Here is a 20530-nt window from a genome sequence, read left to right as displayed (position 1 = left end):
GCTCTCAGCCATGGCCTGCTGGGACTGAGCAATGCTGAGGAGCGGCGCTGCAATCTGCAGCTGGCTCGGGCACATGGTTGCCTATGAGAGTGCAGCCCTGTCCAGGGCCACGGCCCCCACCTCCACGGAATGCACCAGGCCTTGCCATACCTGACCCATGTCCAACACCATTGCCCCCATTGCCTCCACCGCGGACGCACCGGTGCAGTTTCGGCCTGGCACGCATGAACGGCACCACTCCCTGCTCCTGCCAGGCGGTTGCACTCCTCCATCAGCGCCTGAAGGTACTGGAAGCCGGCCGTCATCCCCTCCTCTAGTCCCTGGGTCTCTGCCTGCACCTGCACTATGGGTGGGAATGGATCTTCCAGGAGCCCAGGACCCGTCTGGGCGGCAGCTGAATGTTGGGGCAGGCTGCCCTTCGACCATCCTGCCACTCGGCAGCTACTACCTCCACATGCTGTACCGGAACGGCTGTGTGGTGTGCCATTGAGTGTACCAGAGCCTCCTGGGTTGTGGGCCCCTGTGTGTCTGTCTCCTGTGTGTCTGTCCCCTGTGTGTCTGTCTCCTGTGTGTCTGTCTCCTGTGTGTCTGTCCCCTGTGTGTCTGTCTCCTGTGTGTCTGTCCCCTGTGTGTCTGTCTCCTGTGTGTCTGTCCCCTGTGTGTCTGTCTCCTGTGTGTCTCTCCCCTGTGTGTCTGTCTCCTGTGTGTCTGTCCCCTGTATGTCTGTCCCCTGTGTATCTGTCTCCTGTGTGTCTGTCCCCTGTGTGTCTGTCTCCTGTGTGCCTGTCCCCTGTATGTCTGTCCCCTGTGTGTCTGTCTCCTGTGTGTCTGTCCCCTGTGTGTCTGTCCCCTGTGTGTCTGTCTCCTGTGTGTCTGTCCCCTGTGTGTCTGTCCCCTGTGTGTCTGTCTCCTGTGTGTTCATCCCCTGTGTGTCTGTCCCCTGTGTGTCTGTCCCCTGTGTGTCTGTCCCCTGTGTGTCTGTCTCCTGTGAGTCTGTCCCCTGTGTGTCTGTCCCCTGTGTGTCTGTCTCCTGTGTGTCTGTCCCCTGTGTGTCTGTCCCCTGTGTGTCTGTACCCTGTGTGTCTGTCTCCTGTGTGTCTGTCCCCTGTGTGTCTGTCCCCTGTGTGTCTGTCACCTGTGTGTTCATCCCCTGTGTGTCTGTCTCCTGTGTGTCTGTCCCCTGTGTGTTCATCCCCTGTGTGTCTGTCCCCTGTGTGTTTGTCTCCAGTGTGTCTGTCTCCTGTGTGTCTGTCCCCTGTGTGTCTGTCTCCTGTGTGTCTGTCCCCTGTGTGTCTGTCCCCTGTGTGTCTGTCCCCTGTGTGTCTGTCTCCTGTGTGTCAGTCCCCTGTGTGTTCATCCCCTGCATGTCTCTTCCCTGTGTGCCTGTCCCCTGTGTGTCTGTCCCCTGTGTGTCTGTCCCCTGTGTGTCTGTCTCCTGTGTTTCTGTCCCCTGTGTGTTCATCCCCTGCGTGCCTCTCTCCTGTGTGTCTGTTCCCTGTGTGCCTGTCCCCTGTGTGTCTGTCCCCTGTTTGTCTGTCCGCTGTGTGTCTGTCCCCTGTGTGTCTGTTCCCTGTGTGCCTGTTCCCTGTGTGTTCATCCCCAGTGTGTCTGTCCCCTGTGTGCCTGTCCCCTGTGTGTCTGTCCCCTGTGTGTCTGTTCCCTGTGTGTCTGTCCCCTGTGTGTCTGTTCCCTGTGTGTCTGTCCCCTGTGTGTTCATCCCCAGTGTGTCTGTCCCCTGTGTGTTCATCCCCAGTGTGTCTGTCCCCTGTGTGTCTGTCCCCTGTGTGTCTGTCTCCTGTGTGTCTGTCTCCTGTGTGTCTGTCTCCTGTGTCTCTGTTCCCTTTCTGTCTGTCCCCTGTGTGTCTGTCCCCTGTGTGTTTGTCCCCTGTGTGTCTGTCTCCCGTGTGTCTGTCTCCTGTGTGTCTGACTCCTATGTGTTTGTCCCCTGTGTGTCTGTCCCCTGTGTGTCTGTCCCCTCTGAGTCTGTCCCCTGTGTGTCTGTCCCCTGTGTGTCTGTCTCCTGTGTGTCTGTCCCCTGTGTGTCTGTCTCAAAGAACAAAGAACAAAGAACAAAGAAATGTACAGCACAGGAACAGGCCCTTCGGCCCTCCAAGCCCGTGCCGACCATACTGCCCGACTAAACTACAATCTTCTACACTTCCTGGGTCCGTATCCTTCTATTCCCATCCTATTCATATATTTGTCAAGATGCCCCTTAAATGTCCCTATCGTCCCTGCCTCCACTACCTCCTCCGGTAGTGAGTTCCAGGCACCCACTACCCTCTGCGTAAAAAACTTGCCTCGTACATCTACTCTAAACCTTGCCCCTCTCACCTTAAACCTATGCCCCCTAGTAATTGACCCCTCTACCCTGGGGAAAAGCCTCTGACTATCCACTCTGTCTATGCCCCTCATAATTTTGTATACCTCTATCAGGTCGCCCCTCAACCTCCTTCGTTCCAGTGAGAACAAACCGAGTTTATTCAATCGCTCCTCATAGCTTATCAAAGCAGCGGAGCCCACAATGGCATCAACATAATACAATACAATGTAATGCAATGCAATCCGCTGTCTCCTGTGTGTCTGTCCCCTGTGTGTCTGTCTCCTGTGTGTCTGTCCCCAATGTGTCTGTCCCCTGTGTGTCTGTCCCCTGTGTGTCTGTCTCCTGTGTGTCTGTCTCCTGTGTGTCTGTCTCCTGTGTGTTCATCCCCTGTGTGTCTGTCTCCTGTGTGTCTGTCTCCTGTGTATCTGTCCCCTGTGTGTTCGTCCCCTGTGTGTCTGTTCCCTGTGTGTCTGTCTCCTGTGTGTCTGTCCCCTGTGTGTCTGTCCCCTGTGTGTCTGTCCCCTGTGTGTCTGTCTCCTGTGTGTTCATCCCCTGTGTGTCTGTCCCCTGTGTGTCTGTGTCCTATGTGTCTGTCTCCTGTGTGTCTGTCTCCTGTGTGTCTGTCCCCTGTGTGTCTGTCCCCTGTGTGTCTGTCCCCTGTGTGTCTGTCCCTTGTGTCTGTCCCCTGTGTGTCTGTCCCCTGTGTGTCTGTCCCTTGTGTGTCTGTCTCCTGTGTGTCTGTCCCCTGTGTGTCTGTCTCCTGTGTGTCTGTCCCCTGTGTGTCTGTCCCCTGTGTGTCTGTGTGGTGAATGTATTACTGCTACCATTCACCATTGTATTGCATTACATTGTATTGTATTATGTTGATGCCATTGTGGGCTCCGCCTATGGCTCCGCCCCCTCGGGAGAGGTATATAGATCGGCAGCCTATAGGCGGCACTCAGTACAGAGCAGTCACAGGCAGGCACAGATCTAGCTGATTAAAACCACTGTTCACTACTTCTAATCGTCTTGTGTGAATTGATGGTCGCATCAATTGAATTAGCTAACATATCGCTCTGGAAGCCGCCCTCAAACCTGATCGACTGGAAATCGACCCACAGGCAGCTGAAGCCAAAGGAATCTTTTTGCACTGGCTCCGCTGCTTTGAGGCCTACCTCGCCGCCTCCTCCTCGGCCGCCGTCACCGAGGCACAGAAGCTGGGCCTCCTCCATGCTCGGGTGAGCCACAGAATCTCCGTACTAATCGAGGAAGCGACCACATATGCAGACGCGGTCGCGATCCTGAATAGACATTACGTGAGGCCGGTGAACGAAGTGTTCGCGCGGCATCTCCTCACCACTCGTCGTCAACGCCCCGGGAATCGCTGGAGGAATACCTACGCGACCTGAGGGTAATCGCGCGAAACTGCAATTATAAGTTTGTCACGGCCTCGCAGCATATGGAACTCGCCATCCGGGACACCCATGTGGCTGGAGTCCTGTCCAACTATGTCAGACAGAGCCTCAATGCTTTCCCCGCCGACCACGCGATTCCTCGTGGTCAACCGACCCGAGGGTGTCCCAGGCCTGTGCCACGCGGCCACCCGCCCAACCCGGGGGGCCGCCCTGCTATTTCTGCGGTCAGAACCAGCACCCCAGGCAGCGTTTCCCGGCTCGGAACGTGACCTGCAGCGACTGCGGCAAGAAAGGACATTTTGTCAAAGTCTGCTTGGCCCGACCCAAAGCTCCTAAATTGCAGGCCCGACTCACAGACTCACAGGCCCGCAGACCCCGCAGCGTGGCTGTGTGCCTGCCGGTACCGCCCACTTCTGCCTCGTCATCCGCCTCGTGCTATCCGTGGGGGCTGCCATCTTTAACCCTACCCGACACACGCAACTCATTGGGGCCGCCATCTTGGCCGCCATCTTCGACGCCGCCCGACACGTGCGACCGACGGGGGCCGCCATTTTGGGACCACCCCACGACCTCCGACCGCACCGGCTACCCGCAGCTCAGCGCTGTCACCCTCGACCAGTCACGGCCCAAGCACCTCAGGAACTCGATGATGACCGTCCGGGTCAATGGGCACGAAACGTTTGACTCTGGGAGCACGGAAAGCTTCATCCATCCAGACATGATAAGGCGCTGTTCTCTCCAGATTACCCCCGCATCCCAAACAATCTCCCTTGCTTCCGGATCACATTCAGTGCAGATCCGGGTGTACTGTGTCGCGAACCTTGCGATACAGGGTGCCGAGTACGCCGATTTTAAACTCTATGTCTTTCCCCATCTCTGCGCTCCTCTCCTGTTAGGACTGGAATTCCAGTGCAGCCTCAGGAGCCTGACCCTGAAGTTCGGCGGACCCCTACCCCCTCTCACCGTATGTAGCCTCGCGACCCTCAAGGTCACCCCTCCCTCGCTCTTCGCGAACCTCACCTCCGACTGTAAACCCGTCGCCACCAGGAGCAGGCGGTACAGTGCCCAGGACAGGACTTTTATCAAGTCGGAGGTCCAGCGGCTCTTGAGGGAAGGGATTATCGAGGTCAATAATAGCCCCTGGAGAGCCCAAGTGGTGGTCGTCAGGACCGGGGAAAAGAACCGGATGGTTGTAGCCGACAGCCAAACCATAAACCATTACACGGAACTCGATGTGTACCCTCTTCCCCGCATAGCGGATATGGTTAATCAGATTGCAACTACCGGGTGTTCTCCACGGTAGATCTGAAGTCCGCATACCACCAGCTCCCGATCCGCCCGGAAGATCGCCACTACACGGCCTTTGAGGCAGACGGCAGCCTCTTCCATTTCCTCAGGGTCTCCTTCGGCGTCACCAATCGGGTCTCGGCCTTCCAAAGAACAATGGACCGAATGGTTGACCAGTACGGGCGGCGGGCCATGTTCCTGTACTTGGATAACGTCACCAGCTGCAGCCATGATCAGCAGGACCGCGATGCTAACCTTCAGAAGTTTCTCCAAACCGCCCAAGCCCTCAATCTTACCTACAACAAGGAGAAATGCGTTTTCCGCACAACCCGACTAGCCATCCTCAGCTATGTCATGGAAAACGGAGTCCTAGGGCCCGACCCCGACCGCATGCGCCCCCTCCTGCAACTCCCTCTTCCCCACTGCCCCAAGGTCCTGAAGCGATGCCTGGGGTTCTTTTCATATTATGCCCAGTGGGTCCCCAACTATGCGGACAAAGCTCGCCCACTTATTAAAGCCACCATCTTTCCCCTGTTGACTGAGGCCCACCTGGTTTTCAGCCGCATCAAGGTGGACATCACCAAGGCTGCAATGCACGCGGTAGAAGAGTCCATCCCCTTCCAGGTAGAGAGCGACGCGTCAGATGTCGCCCTGGTCCCTACCCTTAACCAGGCAGGCCGGCCCGTACCCTCAACACCTCCAAGATTCGACACTCTTCTGTCGAAAAGGAAGCTCAAGCCATTGTGGAAGCTGTGAGGCATTGGAGGCACTATCTGGCTTGCAGGAGGTTCACCCTCGTCACCGACCAACGGTCGGTAGCCTTTATGTTCAACACCACACAGCGGGGCAAGATCAAGAATGATAAAATCTTGAGGTGGAGAATCGAACGCTCCACCTATAATTACGTCTGGGGAAGATCAACGAGCCCCCAGATGCCCTGTCCTGCGGCACATGCGCCAGCGCGCAAGATGACCGACTCCGGGCCATCCACAATGACCTCTGTTACCCGGGGGTCACCCGGCTTTTCCACTTCATCAAGGCCCGCAACCTGCCCTACTCCACCGAGGAGGTCAGGGCCATGACCAGGGACTGCCAAGTCTGCGCGGAGTGCAAGCTGCACTTCTATCGGCCAGACAAGGCCCACCTGGTGAAGCCGTCCCGCCCCTTTGAGCGCCTCAGCGTCGATTTCAAAGGGCCCGTCCCCCCCACTGACCGCAACGTGTATTTTCTTAATGTCGTTGATGAGTACTCCCGTTTCCCCTTTGCCATCCCATGCCCCAACATGACCACGGCCACTGTCATTAAGGCCCTGCATAGCATCTTCACCCTGTTCAGTTTCCCTACTTACATCCACAGTGACCGGGGCTCCTCGTTTATGAGTTGATACCAATTAATCCAGTCGAAACGGTAGTTAACAAGAACTGTAGTTCTAATCAGCTAGAATGTGCCCACCAGTAGCTCCTCCCGCACTGAGAGGCTGTCCCGGATCGATGGGTTATATACCTTCTCAGAGAGGCGGAGCCACAGGCGGAGCCAACAACAACATCAACACAACAATAGTAACAGTGAGTAAATACAATAATATATACAACAGCCATACGTGGCTCACCACATTCACCCCCTGTTAAAAGAAAGTCCGGCGGGGGTGCAGTGGACTCACAGGTTCAGTCTCACAGGAGCGTGTATTGTCCGCTGTGAACGTCGCAGTGTAGGCGCTGGCGTCGAGACCTTCGACTCCGGGAGCACGCCGTCCTCACAACAGGGTCCCGGACAGGGTGACGGCGCAGGGGCGGTGCTAATGGGCCCCGGATGAGTTGGTGGGGTAGATGGGGAGGTAGAAGGAAGCGGTGAGGTGATGGTGGGTGCAGGGGTACCCGTGTGGGCCAGGTCCCTGAGGGAGACTGTGTCCTGCCGCCCGTCGCGGTGTGCCACGTATGCGTACTGAGTGTTCGCATGGAGGAGGTGACCCCTCTCGACCAAGGGGTCGGCCTTATGGCTCCTCACGTGCTTCCAGAGGCGTACCGGCCCAGGAGTCGTGAGCCAGGTAGGAAGCGAGACCCCGGAGATCGACGACCTGGGAAAGACAAATAGACGGTCGTGAGGGGTCTCGTTAGTGACAGTACACAACAGTGACCGGATGGAGTGGAGCATGTCAGGGCGGACCTCCTGCCAGTAGGCGACTGGGAGACTTCTAGACCTTAGGGCCAGAAGGATGGCCTTCCAGACCATAGCATTCTCCCTCTCCACCTGTCCGATTCCCCTGGGGTTGTAGCTGGTAGTCCTGCTCGAGGCGATGCCCTTACTGAGCTATTGACGCAGCTCATCGCTCATGAATGAGGATCCCCGATCGCTGTGAATATAAGTGGGGAAACGAACAGGGTGAAGATGCTGCGCAGGGCCTTGATGACTGTGGCAGAGGTCATGTCAGGGCAAGGGAAGGTGAAAGGAAAATGTGAGTACCCATCAACAACGTTGAGAAAGTACACGTTACGATCAGTGGAGGGGAGTGGCCCTTTGAAATCCATACTGAGGTGTTCAAAAGGGCGGGAGGCCTTTGAAGTGTTGGGTGCTCTGAGATACAGACGAACCAACATGGTTGCGATTGGTACAACGCAGTTTTATTCTATTAAACTATTTATACAACAAACTTGGTACTCAGCACATGGTGACTGTGTGAGTGTCTTGCTTTGAGGTCCTGGCCCTGTGCCGTCTCCTGATGGACTGCCCAGGAAGTGTCGTGTTTCTTGTTTTGTACTGTGTCTGCTCTTGTCTGTGATTGGCTGTCGTGTTATGTGTGCTAATTGGTCCGTCGCTCTGTCTATCATTATGTATGTGTTGTGGTGTTCACTTGAATATCATGACATCCCCCTTTTTTTACAAGATTATGTGCCTACGTGGTTATAAATAGAAATGTGTCCTGAGTGCAGCTAAATGTGTGTGTGCGTAATATTTACAGCATGTACATGGGGCTTAACTATATACAAGGGGCGATGTCAGGTATGACATGCTAACGAGGTTGTACCATAACAAAAAGAAAACAGCGTGGAAATTTGGAACGATCAAACGAATGCCTGTAACGAGAAAAACATAGACATGTTAAAACAGTGGTTGCAAGAGTTCAACGTGTAAACAGTCTCATAAGTCCAGTCCACTAGGTGGGTGACGAATTCGGGTTGACCGTCAGGGTGGCACACCATTCATCGCCAAGTTTGATGGTGTTGACCCGGTTCCCATCAATGACCGCAACCCGGAAGGCGTCTCGGTCATCTGTGTCATCGGTTTGGATGCCGTGATGTGGAGGCTGAATGGTCCGCACGTTCCTGCGAGGTTGTTGGAGATGTGGAAGATCAAGAGGTCGAACCGCTCGACAGTAGGCAGCGTAGTGGCCCATCTTGCCACAGCGTAGGCATTTTCGGGTTTTTGCAGGACATTGCCCTTTTAAATGTGCAGGTCCACAGTTGCCGCACGTCGTGACGTCATGGCATTCGTTACGCCACTGCGCATGCGCAGTTCGGTCTTGCGTCAGGCGCGCCTGCGCAGCACGTCCCTCAGTGTTGCCGTAGGTTTTGCCGCGCACAAGCGCGGGAGGCCTCGAAAAGCGCGCAAAACGGCCGCTCTCGTCCGGGCCGCGGGCCAGGAGAAACTCGATTGCCTGGACCCGTTCGGCCTCGTGGGTCGCCTGGCTCTCCAATCCGGTCGCGTAGGACCCCCTCCGCGCCGATTCGGCCGCCTGAAATTGGGCATAGCGGCTAGTCGCGTTCTCATGCAGGACACAGGCTTCAACTGCAGATGCTAAGATCAGGTCTTTTATTTTTAGAAGCTGCTGGTGTAGGCTGCCAGAGGCAACCCCAAAAGCGATCTGGTCCCGGATCATGGACTCTGAGGTGGTGTCGTAACCGCAGGACTGCGCGAGTATGCGGAGATGCGTCAGGAAGGACTGAAAGAGCTCATCCTTACCTTGCAGGCGCTGCTGGAAGACATACCGCTCAAATCTCTCGTTGACCTAAACATTGAAGTGTTGGTCGAGCTTGGGGAGGACCGTGTCATACTTAGATTTGTCCTCGCTTTCCGCGAACACCAGGGAGTTGTATACATGGATGGCGTGCTGACCTGCGGTGGTGAGGAGGATGGCAATCTTCGTTTTGTCCAAGGCGCCCTGTTTTTCATTGGCTTGCATGAAGAGTTCGAAACGCTGCTTGAAGAGCGTCCAATTTATGCCCAGGTTCCCAGCGACTTGCAACGGCTGCGGTTTGTTGAGGGTGTCCATGGCACAGGATGGCAGATTTGCCGGTAGGTTTTGATTCACTTCTGTTACCATGAAGTGTTGGGTGCTCTGAGATACAGACGAACCAACACGGTTGCGATTGGTACAACGCAGTTTTATTCTATTAAACTATTTATACAACAAACTTGGTACTCAGCACATGGTGACTGTGTGAGTGTCTTGCTTTGAGGTCCTGGCCCTGTGCCGTCTCCTGATGGACTGCCCAGGAAGTGTCGTGTTTCTTGTTTTGTACTGTGTCTGCTCTTGTCTGTGATTGGCTGTTCGTGTTATGTGTGCTAATTGGTCCGTCGCTCTGTCTATCATTATGTATGTGTTGTGATGTTCACTTGAATATCATGACAGCTTTCACCAGGTGGGCCTTGTCTGGCCGATAGAAGTGTGGCTTGCGTTCCGCACAGACTTGGCAGTCCCTGGTCATGGCCTTGACGTCCTCTGTGGGGTAGGGCAAGTTGCGGGCCTTAACAAAGTGGAGAAGCCGGGTGACCCCCGGGTGACAGAGGTCGTTGTGGATAGCCCATAACCGGTCAGCCTGCGCGTTGGCGCAGGTGCCACAGGACAGGGCATCTGGGGGCTCATTGAGCTTCCCAGGACGATACAAGATGTCGTAATAGGTGGAGAGCTCGATCCTCCACGGCAAAATCTTGTCATTCTTAATTTTGCCCCACTGCGTGTTGTTGAACATGAAGGCAACCGTCCGTTGGTCTGTGAGGAGAGTAAATCTGCTGCCAGCCAGGTAATGCCTCCGCTGCCGCACAGCTTCCACAATGGCTTGCGCCTCCTTTTCTACAGAGGAGTGTTGAATTTCGGAGGCATGGAGAGTACGGGAAAAAAAGGCGACAGGCCTCCCTGCCTGGTTAAGAGTGGCTGCCAGGGCAAAGTCAGACGGATCGCTTTCCACCTGGAACGGGATGGATTCATCCACAGCGTGCATCGTGGCCTTGGCAATTTCGGACCTGATGCGGTTGAAGGGCAGGCGGGCCTCAGTCGTCAGGGGAAAAGTGGTGGACTTAATGAGTGGGCGGGCTTTGTCCGTGTAGTTGGGGACCTACTGGGCATAGTAGGAGAAGAACCCCAAGCACCTTTTCAGAGCCTTAGGGCAGTTGGTGAGGGAGAGTTGCAGGAGGGGGTGCATGCATTCGGGGTCAGGACCTAGGACTCTGTTTTCCACGACATAGCCGAGGATGGCTAGCCGGGTTGTGCGGAAACACATTTCTCCTTATTATATGTCAAATTAAGGAGTCGGGCGGTGCGGAAGAATTTTTGAAGGTTGATGTCGTGGTCCTGCAGGTCATGGCTGCAGATGGTAACATTATCCAAGTACGGGAATGTGGCCCGCAGCCCGTACTGGTCGACCATTCGGTCCATCATTCATTGGAAGACCAAAATCCCATTGGTGACGCCGAAGGGGTCCCTGAGGCAGTGTAATGCCGGTCCTCCTGCCGGATAGGGAGCTGATGGTGCGCGGACTTTAAATCCACCGTAGAGAAGACTCGATACTGCACAATCTGATTGACCATGCCAGATATGCGCGGGAGGGGGTTGCATCGAGCTGCGTGTACTGGCTGATCATCTGACTGTAGTTGATGACCATCCGGTGTTTCTCCCCGGTCCTGATGACCACTACCTGTCCTCTCCAGGGGTTATTACTGGCCTCAATGATCCCTTTCCTCAGGAATCGCAGGACCTCTGACCTGCCGAAGGCCTTGTCTTGAGCACTGTACCGTCTGTTCTGGGTGGCGACGGGCTTACAGTCTGGGGTGAGGTTCACAAAGAGCGAGGGAGGGGCGATCTTCAGGGTCACGAGGTTACAGACGGTGAGAGGGGGCAGGGGTCCCCCGAACTTCAGGGTTAGATTACGGAGGTTGCACTGAAAGTCTGAACCCAGTAGGAGAGGGGCGCAGAGATGGGGGAGGACGTAGAATTTGAAATTGGCGTATTCGACACCCTGTATTGCCAGGTTGGCGGAGCAATACCCCCGGATCTGCACGGAGTATGATCCGGAAGCAAGGGATATGACTTGTGAGACGGGGAGGACCCGGAGGGAACAGCGCCTTACCAGGTCCGGGTGGACGAAGCTATCCGTGCTCCCGGAGTCGAAGAGACAGGATGTCTCCTGCCCGTTGAGGCTGATGGCCTTCATCGAGCTTTGAAGATGGCAAGGCCGGGACTGGTCAAGTTGAATGGAGCTGGGGCAGCACGGTGGCGCAGTGGTAGCACTGCAGTCTCACGGTGGTAGCACTGCAGTCTCACGGCGCCGAGGTCCCAGGTTCGATCCCGGCTCTGGGTCACTTTCCGTGTGGAGTTTGCACATTCTCCCCGTGTTTGCGTGGGTTTCGCCCCCACAACCCAAAGATGTGCAAGGTAGGTGAATTGAACACGCTAAATTGCCCCTTAATTTGAAAAATGGATTGGGCACTCTAAATTTATTAAAAATAAAAAAGTTGAATGGAGCTGAGTTGATGAGTGTCATTCTGGATCGCAAAATGGCGGCGTTGACGAAGACGGACAAAATGGCTGCCCCCATTGATTGCGCACGGCGTTCGGCATCAATGACATCAGACAAGATGGCTGCCCCCATGGATTGCACACGGCGAGTGACGCGTCAGTAGAGGGCGCTCTGGGCAGGCATGATGCCACGCTGCGAGTCTCAGACTGGGCTTGACAGGCTTTTGGTTTTTGATTTTGATTTTTAGGCTTAGCTAGGCATACTTTAGCATAGTGCCCCTTCTTGCCACACTCGTTACATGTGGAGTTGTGAGCCGGGCAACACTGCCTGGGGTGCTGGCCCTGACCGCAGAAGTAACAGCATGGTCCTCCGGAGCTGGACGGCTGCCGCGCGGCGCAGGAATGAGGCACGCCTGGGTCGGTGATGGCTGTGCCTCTGACATCCCCGAGGATGCCACATGGTCGGATGGGAAGGCACCAGGCTCTGGAAGGCCACTTCCAGCGAGGTATCCAGCTTCACAGTCTCCTCGAGGTCGAGGGCCCCCTTTTCTAGAAGCCGCTGCCGATGTAGCAGGACCGGACACCTGCCACATAGGTGTCCCGGACCATCAGCTCCGCGTGCTCGACCGCTGTGACAGTCCTGCAGTTACAACTGCAGACGAGTACTCTCAGTTCACGTAGGTATTCAGCCAGTGACTCACCCTGGCGCTGGCGGCGCGTGGTCAGGAGGTGTCAAGCGAGTACCTCGTTCACCGGCCTCATGAACTGTTGTTTGAGCAGCTCCACTACCTCTGTGTATGAGGCCGCGTCTCTGACGAGCTGGAAAATCCTGTGGCTCACCCGGGCGTTGAGGAGACGCTGTTTAATTTTCGGGGAGACCTCGGCGGTGAAGGAGCTGAGGTAGTGTTATAACCTGCCTTCTTACCATTGGCTGGGGACTACTGACAATCCCACAATCCTGTGGGAGTATGAGCTTCCCCAATGAGGGGGGCGGAGAAACCATTAGTAAACTCCAAGTATAAATAAAACTGGCCAATTTGGAACCAGCAGGAAGGAGTGTGCAGCAAGGGAAGTTGCTGCTGCTGTTATATATATATGTTATTGTAAATAAATGTTATTACTTTGTATCCTTAAAACTCGTGCTGGATTCTTCGTGGCCCTTACAAAAGATAGGCCGCAAAGCAATTGAGCCAATGCTCAAATATTGCCGTAGCCTCCGGCCCCTGCGGGTCAAGATCGAGGCGTTCTGGTTTTAAAACCGCTTCCATTGTAAAAATTCTAGCTGATTAAATTGATACCAATCAATCCAGTCGAAACGGTAGTTAACAAGAACTGTGGTTTTAATCAGCTAGAATATGCCCACCAGTCGCTCCTCCTGCACTGAGAGGCTGTCCCGGATCGATGGGTTATATACCTTCTCAGGGGGGCGGAGCCACAGGCGGAGCCAACAACAACATCAACACATCAACAGTAACAGTGAGTAAATACAATAATATATACAACAGCCATACGTGACTCACATGAGCGACGAGCTGCGTCAGTACCTGCTCGGTAAGGGCATTGCCTCGAGGAGGACTACCAGCTACAACCTCCGGGGAAACGGCCAGGTGGAGAGGGAGAACGGGACGGTATGGAAGGCCGAACTCCTGGCCCTACAGCCCAGAAGTCTCCCAGTTTCCTGCTGGCAGGAGGTCCTCCCCGACGCGCTCCACTCAATTAGGTCGCTTCTCTGCACAGCCACGAACGAGACCCCGCATGACCGCCTATTTGTCTTCCCCAGGAAGTCCATCTCCGGGGTCTCGCTTCCATCCTGGCTGACAACATCGGGGCCTGTCCTCCTCCAAAAGCACGTGAGGAGCCATAAGTCCGACCCACTGGTCGAGAGGGTCCAGCTCCTTCACGCCAACCCTCAGTATGCCTACGTGGCGCACCGCGACGGACAACAAGATACAGTCTCCCTCCGCGATCTGGCACCCGCCGGTTCCCCAGCGACCATCACTTACCCCCCCCTACACAGAACACCGTCCCCGCCCCTACATGGCTTACACCCCCCCCCCCTCCCCCCATCGCCAACCTACAGTCATGAAGCTCCAGACGGCATGCTCCCGGAGTCAACGAGCCCAACACCCGTGCCCGCAGCGACGAGTTCAACACGCGTGCCCGCAGCGAAGCCGGAGCTGAGGCGATCATGGAGAACGATCAAGGTGCCGGACAGACTCGATCTGTGAGGACACTTCACCCCCACTGGACTTCAATTTTTAACAGGGAGTGAATGTGGTGAACGTATTACTGCTACACTTCACCACTGTATTGCACTGTACTATGTTGATGCCCCTGTGGGCCCCGCCTGTGGCTCTGCCCCTTCGGGGGAGGTAGATAGATCTGCAGCCTGTAGGCGGCACTCAGTACAGAGCAGTCGCAGGCAGGCACAGATCTAGTTGATTAAAACCACTGTTCACTTCTGCTAATCGTCTCGTGTGAATTGATGGTCGCATCAGTCTGTCTCCTGTGTCTGTCCCCTGTGTGTCTGTCCCCTGTGCGTCTGTCTCCTGTGTGTCTGTCCCCTGTGTGTCTGTCCCCTGTGTGTCTGTCCCCTGCGTGTCTCTCGCCTGTGTGTCTGTCCCCTGTGTCTGTCCCCTGTGTGTCTGTCTCCTGTGTGTCTGTCTCCTGTGTGTCTGTCTCCTGTGTGTCTGTCCCCAATGTGTCTGTCTCCTGTGTGTCTGTCCCCTGCGTGTCTCTCTCCTGTATGTCTGTCCTTTGTGTCTGTCCCCTGTGTGTCTGTCCCTGTGTGCCTGTCCCTTGTGTCTGTCCCCTGTGTGTCTGTCCCCTGTGTGTCTGTCCCCTGTGTGTCTGTCCCCTGTGTGTCTGTCCCCTGTGTGTCTGTCCCCTGCGTGTCTCTCGCCTGTGTGTCTGTCCCCTGTGTCTGTCCCCTGTGTGTCTGTCTCCTGTGTGTCTGTCTCCTGTGTGTCTGTCCCCAATGTGTCTGTCTCCTGTGTGTCTGTCCCCTGCGTGTCTCTCTCCTGTATGTCTGTCCTTTGTGTCTGTCCCCTGTGTGTCTGTCCCTGTGTGCCTGTCCCTTGTGTCTGTCCCCTGTGTGTCTGTCCCCTGTGTGTCTGTCCCCTGTGTGTCTGTCTCCTGTGTGTCTGTCCCCTGTGCGTCTCTCTCCTGTGTGTCTGTCCCCTGTGTGTCTGTCCCCTGTGTGTCTGTCCCCTGTGTGTCTGTCCCCTGTGTGTCTGTCCCCTGTGTGTCTGTCTCCTGTGTGTCTGTCCCCTGCGTGGCTCTCTCCTGTGTGTCTGTCCTTTGTGTCTGTCCCCTGTGTGTCTGTCCCCTGTGTGTCTGTCCCTTGTGTCTGTCCCCTGTGTGTCTGTCCCCTGCGTGTCTCTCTCCTGTGTGTCTGTCCTTTGTGTCTGTCCCCTGTGTGTCTGTCCCCTGTGTGTCTGTCCCTTGTGTCTGTCCCCTGTGTCTGTCCCCTGTGTATCTGCCCCCAGTGTGTCTGTCCCCTGTGTGTCTGTCCCCAGTGTTTCTGTCCCTTGTGTCTCTGTCCCCTGTGTGTCTGTCCCCTGTGTATCTGCCCCCAGTGTGTCTGTCCCCTGTGTTTTTGTCCCCAGTGTGTCTGTCTCCTGTGTGTCTGTCCCCTGTGTGTCTGTCCCCTGTGTGTCTCTCTCCAGTGTGTCTGTCCCCTGTGTGTCTGTCCCCAGTGTGTCTGTCCCCTGTGTGTCTGTCCCCAGTGTGTCTGTCCCCTGTGTGTCTGTCCCTTGTGTGTCTGTCCCCAGTGTGTCTGTCCCTTGTGTCTGTCCCCTGTGTGTCTGTTTCCTGTGTGTCTGTCTCCTGTGTGTCTGTCCCCTGTGTGTCTGTCCCCTGCGTGTCTCTCTCCTGTGTGTCTGTCCGCTGTGTGTCTGTCCCCTGTGTGTCAGTCCCTTGTGTGTCTGTCCCCAGTGTGTCTGTCCCCTGTGTGTCTGTCCCCAGTGTGTCTGTCCCCTGCGTGTCTCTCTCCTGTGTGTCTGTCCGCTGTGTGTCTGTCCCCAGTGTGTCTGTCCCTTGTGTCTGTCCCCTGTGTGTCTGTCTCCTGTGTGTCTGTCTCCTGTGTGTCTGTCTCCTGTGTGTCTGTCCCCAATGTGTCTGTCTCCTGTGTGTCTGTCTCCTGTGTGTCTGTCCCCAATGTGTCTGTCTCCTGTGTGTCTGTCCCCTGCGTGTCTCTCGCCTGTGTGTCTGTCCCCTGTGTCTGTCCCCTGTGTGTCTGTCTCCTGTGTGTCTGTCTCCTGTGTGTCTGTCCCCAATGTGTCTGTCTCCTGTGTGTCTGTCCCCTGCGTGTCTCTCTCCTGTATGTCTGTCCTTTGTGTCTGTCCCCTGTGTGTCTGTCCCTGTGTGCCTGTCCCTTGTGTCTGTCCCCTGTGTGTCTGTCCCCTGTGTGTCTGTCCCCTGTGTGTCTGTCTCCTGTGTGTCTGTCCCCTGTGCGTCTCTCTCCTGTGTGTCTGTCCCCTGTGTGTCTGTCCCCTGTGTGTCTGTCCCCTGTGTGTCTGTCTCCTGTGTGTCTGTCCCCTGCGTGGCTCTCTCCTGTGTGTCTGTCCTTTGTGTCTGTCCCCTGTGTGTCTGTCCCCTGTGTGTCTGTCCCTTGTGTCTGTCCCCTGTGTGTCTGTCCCCTGCGTGTCTCTCTCCTGTGTGTCTGTCCTTTGTGTCTGTCCCCTGTGTGTCTGTCCCCTGTGTGTCTGTCCCTTGTGTCTGTCCCCTGTGTCTGTCCCCTGTGTATCTGCCCCCAGTGTGTCTGTCCCCTGTGTGTCTGTCCCCAGTGTTTCTGTCCCTTGTGTCTCTGTCCCCTGTGTGTCTGTCCCCTGTGTATCTGCCCCCAGTGTGTCTGTCCCCTGTGTTTTTGTCCCCAGTGTGTCTGTCTCCTGTGTGTCTGTCCCCTGTGTGTCTGTCCCCTGTGTGTCTCTCTCCAGTGTGTCTGTCCCCTGTGTGTCTGTCCCCAGTGTGTCTGTCCCCTGTGTGTCTGTCCCCAGTGTGTCTGTCCCCTGTGTGTCTGTCCCCTGTGTGTCTGTCCCCAGTGTGTCTGTCCCTTGTGTCTGTCCCCTGTGTGTCTGTTTCCTGTGTGTCTGTCTCCTGTGTGTCTGTCCCCTGTGTGTCTGTCCCCTGCGTGTCTCTCTCCTGTGTGTCTGTCCGCTGTGTGTCTGTCCCCTGTGTGTCTGTCCCTTGTGTGTCTGTCCCCAGTGTGTCTGTCCCCTGTGTGTCTGTCCCCAGTGTGTCTGTCCCCTGCGTGTCTCTCTCCTGTGTGTCTGTCCCCAGTGTGTCTGTCCCTTGTGTCTGTCCCCTGTGTGTCAGTCCCCTGTGTGTCTGTTTCCTGTGTGTCTGTCTCCTGTGTGTCTGTCCCCTGTGTGTCTGTCCCCTGCGTGTCTCTCTCCTGTGTGTCTGTCCGCTGTGTGTCTGTCCCCTGTGTGTCTGTCCCTTGTGTGTCTGTCCCCAGTGTGTCTGTCCCCTGTGTGTCTGTCCCCAGTGTGTCTGTCCCTTGTGCCTGTCTCCTGTGTGTCTGTCCCCTGTGTGTCTGTCCCCAGTGTGTCTGTCCCTTGTGTCTGTCCCCTGTGTGTCTGTCCCCTGTGTGTCTGTCCCCTGTGTGTCTGTCCCCAGTGTGTCTGTCCCCTGTGCGTCTGTCTCCTGTGTGTCTGTCCCCAGTGTGTCTGTCCCTTGTGTCTGTCCCCTGTGTGCCTATCCCCTGTGTGTCTGTCCCCTGTGTGTCTGTCCCCTGTGCGTCTGTCTCCTGTGTGTCTGTCCCCAGTGTGTCTGTCCCTTGTGTCTGTCCCCTGTGTGTCTGTCCCCTGTGTGTCTGTCCCCTGTGTGTCTGTCTCCTGTGTGTCTGTCCCCTGTGTGTCTGTCTCCTGTGTGTCTGTCCCCTGTGCGTCTGTCTCCTGTGTGTCTGTCCCCTGTGTGTCTGTCCCCTGTGTGTCAGAGGGCTGGTAATCTGGCTGCTTTCCCCGTCAGTGCTTGGGTTCCTGGAGGACACAGGCCCTGGCACTGGCTGGGGGCATCCGGGGCCCATCGTTGGCTTGTCCTGTAAGACACAAGACAGCTTTTAGGTTAGACAGGCGTACGGGGGTGAGGCCTGAGGTGGTGGAGGGCTGTTGGTGTATGGGGTGAGGGGCGTTGGGCTGTGGGGTGAGGGGGCGAGGGGTGGTGCCCTCCGACCTCATCGGCGATCTCACTCTCCTCTGGCCTGCCGACAATTTCTAGTGCCCTCTGCTCGGCCATGGTGAGGGGATGCAGGTCTTCCGGTTCCCCCCTCTTCTCCCGCTCGCGGCAGTTATGCGCGGACTTCTCCTGGGGGGCAAACACAAACAGCAACAGTGTTAGACGGTCCGACGCATGCAGCCCAGGGGTTGGGTATCTGATGGCATCAGTGCACAGGGCACCCGGCCATTGCGGCTGGCCTGGGTTGGTGCAGCGCCTGCCACCTCTGCCCGGGCACGGCAAACAATGGTGCCTGCTGTCCTCTGTCCCGGCCTGGGGTACAACACCAGTGTCCTCTCCCCCATGGCGTCCAGGAGGTTCTCGAGTTCACCGTTCCGAAATCGCGGCGCTGCTCTCCTGGTGGAAATCTTGCCTGCGGCACTGTGTGTGGGGGGAAGAATTATTCAGTTCAGCCGCGGCGTCGCTACAATTACGGAATCGTCAAATCGGCGGCTGGTCCGTTGGGCGTTGCATGATGCACCCGTGCTAGCCCCTTGTGGGCCGTTGAATCGCTCCACCTGGGCGGCCGTTGACGCCGTTGTGAAACTCCACGACGGTGTCTCCGCTTAGCCTCATTTTGGGAGAATCCAGCCAGTGATCATTTACGCCAGAAAAACTGGCATCAGAAGGCCACAGGCTCACAGCCTTGCAGGGGGCTAGCAGGCATCTGCCGTAGAGCTCGCAGCTCCAGCTGCCGATACGGCCTCCTGCACTTCCGGGTCAGAGGCCCAGGCCGCCTTGTGCTCCATGGAGGTCACAGACCGCGGACCTGGACCATGGAAATAGTGCCCCCGATCGGCCGCGCGCTCGACCCGGACCGCCCGCACAATTAGGGCCCAGTCCTGTATGAGGCCCCCCCCTATGACTGGCCCACCTCTGACTATGACAGCCGCGGACTGAGTCCCAGCTGCCTCACGGGTATCCCGAACGGCAGGGCCATGAGTGATCCATGTCGTCGGGAATTCGGCCAGTTCGGGGACGGAGCATCGCGGTGCGAGCCTCTGGCAATGGCCTCCGGTGGTGGATACGCCGCACGGTGTACTCGTTGAGTACGCCACTTTTTGGGGTGCGGAGAATCGCTGAACCTGCGCCGGTCCCAATTTCATGCGTGAAACTGGATTCTCCCCCCGGATCCGAACGCCATATGTGTTGAGTGTGGATAGGCCTCCACTGAGTCTGTGGATTGGATATTCTTCTATGATGTGGTGCATAGTTTTCACATCAGGGGCTGGCACTAATGCCCCATCCGTGGAGGTTGTCCAAGCAGGGGCTGTGGCCCGCCCTGAACCTGTTAAGGGTGGACCAGTCTAAAAAATAAACAGTTGTTGGCCTTCAGACTTGAAACGCTTGATTGTGTAAAATTGCAATTCATCCACACTGCCCAGTTTCCCCTTTTGGTATGGAGATTTTGAAATTTGCAACATCCTGCCTGTAGTCAAGTTCTCATAGCATAAAGGATATTGCTCTACAGTTGGTGTCTACCACATCAATTGCCAATAGAAATAACACAGAATCTTTTGTTGGGTTATGTACTCTGGGAGAACACAGGCTGCAACCGGATGCAGCTTTAACCAAAAGATACTCCAGACCTTGAAGTTAGTTCAATCTGATTTATTGAACCAGTAGCACAGTTAGCACAGTTCTCTATGAGTTTGACTCTCTGCTAACCTAAGTGTGGTTACTCTGTCTGACTGAACCAGACTAGCTCTTAGCCACGTGCTGGAGGTGTGGTACTGTACATACACCCTGACTCACTCTGTAGATGTTCATCAGTGGAAAGAGGCGGAGTGTGAGTGCCTCGTGCCTTTAATAGTGAGATACCACCCCTGAGTGTCCTGCCTGCTCATTGGTCATGTCCTGTTCTCTGTGTTCATTAAATGTCTATCTGTGCCTGTCTGCATATCATTGTCTGCATATCATGACATCTTTCACAACCAAAGCATTTTAACAGTGAAAGTGCAAGAATCAATTAACAGTTTATGCAAAATCTGGGGCTGGATTCTCCATATCGTAATCGGTGATCGGGCGGAGAATCCTTTCTGATGCCGAAATCGAGGGCGGCGCTGGTTTAATTCCGGTTTTCTATCCTCCGCCCCCTCCGAAATGGCATCATTGCACCACGCACCATTAGAACGGCGCTGGCATGTCACCTGAAAGCTCTCCCCCCGATGCTCTGCCCCAGATGGGCCAAGTACCCAACCGCACGGGACACGTGTGGTCTCCGCGGTCTGTTCCCGGAGTGGCAGCTGCGGACCATGCTGCTGGCCGGGGGGCTTCCGCGAGGGCTGGGGGTACTGGTGGGGGGGTGGGCAGGGGGCACTGTTTAGCAGGTCGGGTCCACGCACGGCCGGCACCATGTTTTACGGCGCGACCGCTGCAGGTCGTCGACGTGCACATGCGCGGGCACGGACTCGGCCATTCTCCAGGCATTTATATCGTGGGAGCAGCTCCACGTTTCACCGATGCCGAGCTGGAGACCGTCCTGGACGTGGTGGAGGAGAGGCGAACGACCCTGTACCCCGGCCCGGGAAGGAGGCTGTCAGCCGCCGCCGTTCCCTGTGCCTGGGCGCAGGTGGC

Source organism: Scyliorhinus torazame, chromosome 1 (assembly GCF_047496885.1).
Source record: "Scyliorhinus torazame isolate Kashiwa2021f chromosome 1, sScyTor2.1, whole genome shotgun sequence".
NCBI lineage: Eukaryota > Metazoa > Chordata > Chondrichthyes > Carcharhiniformes > Scyliorhinidae > Scyliorhinus > Scyliorhinus torazame.
Note: the sequence above shows the minus strand (reverse complement) of the source record.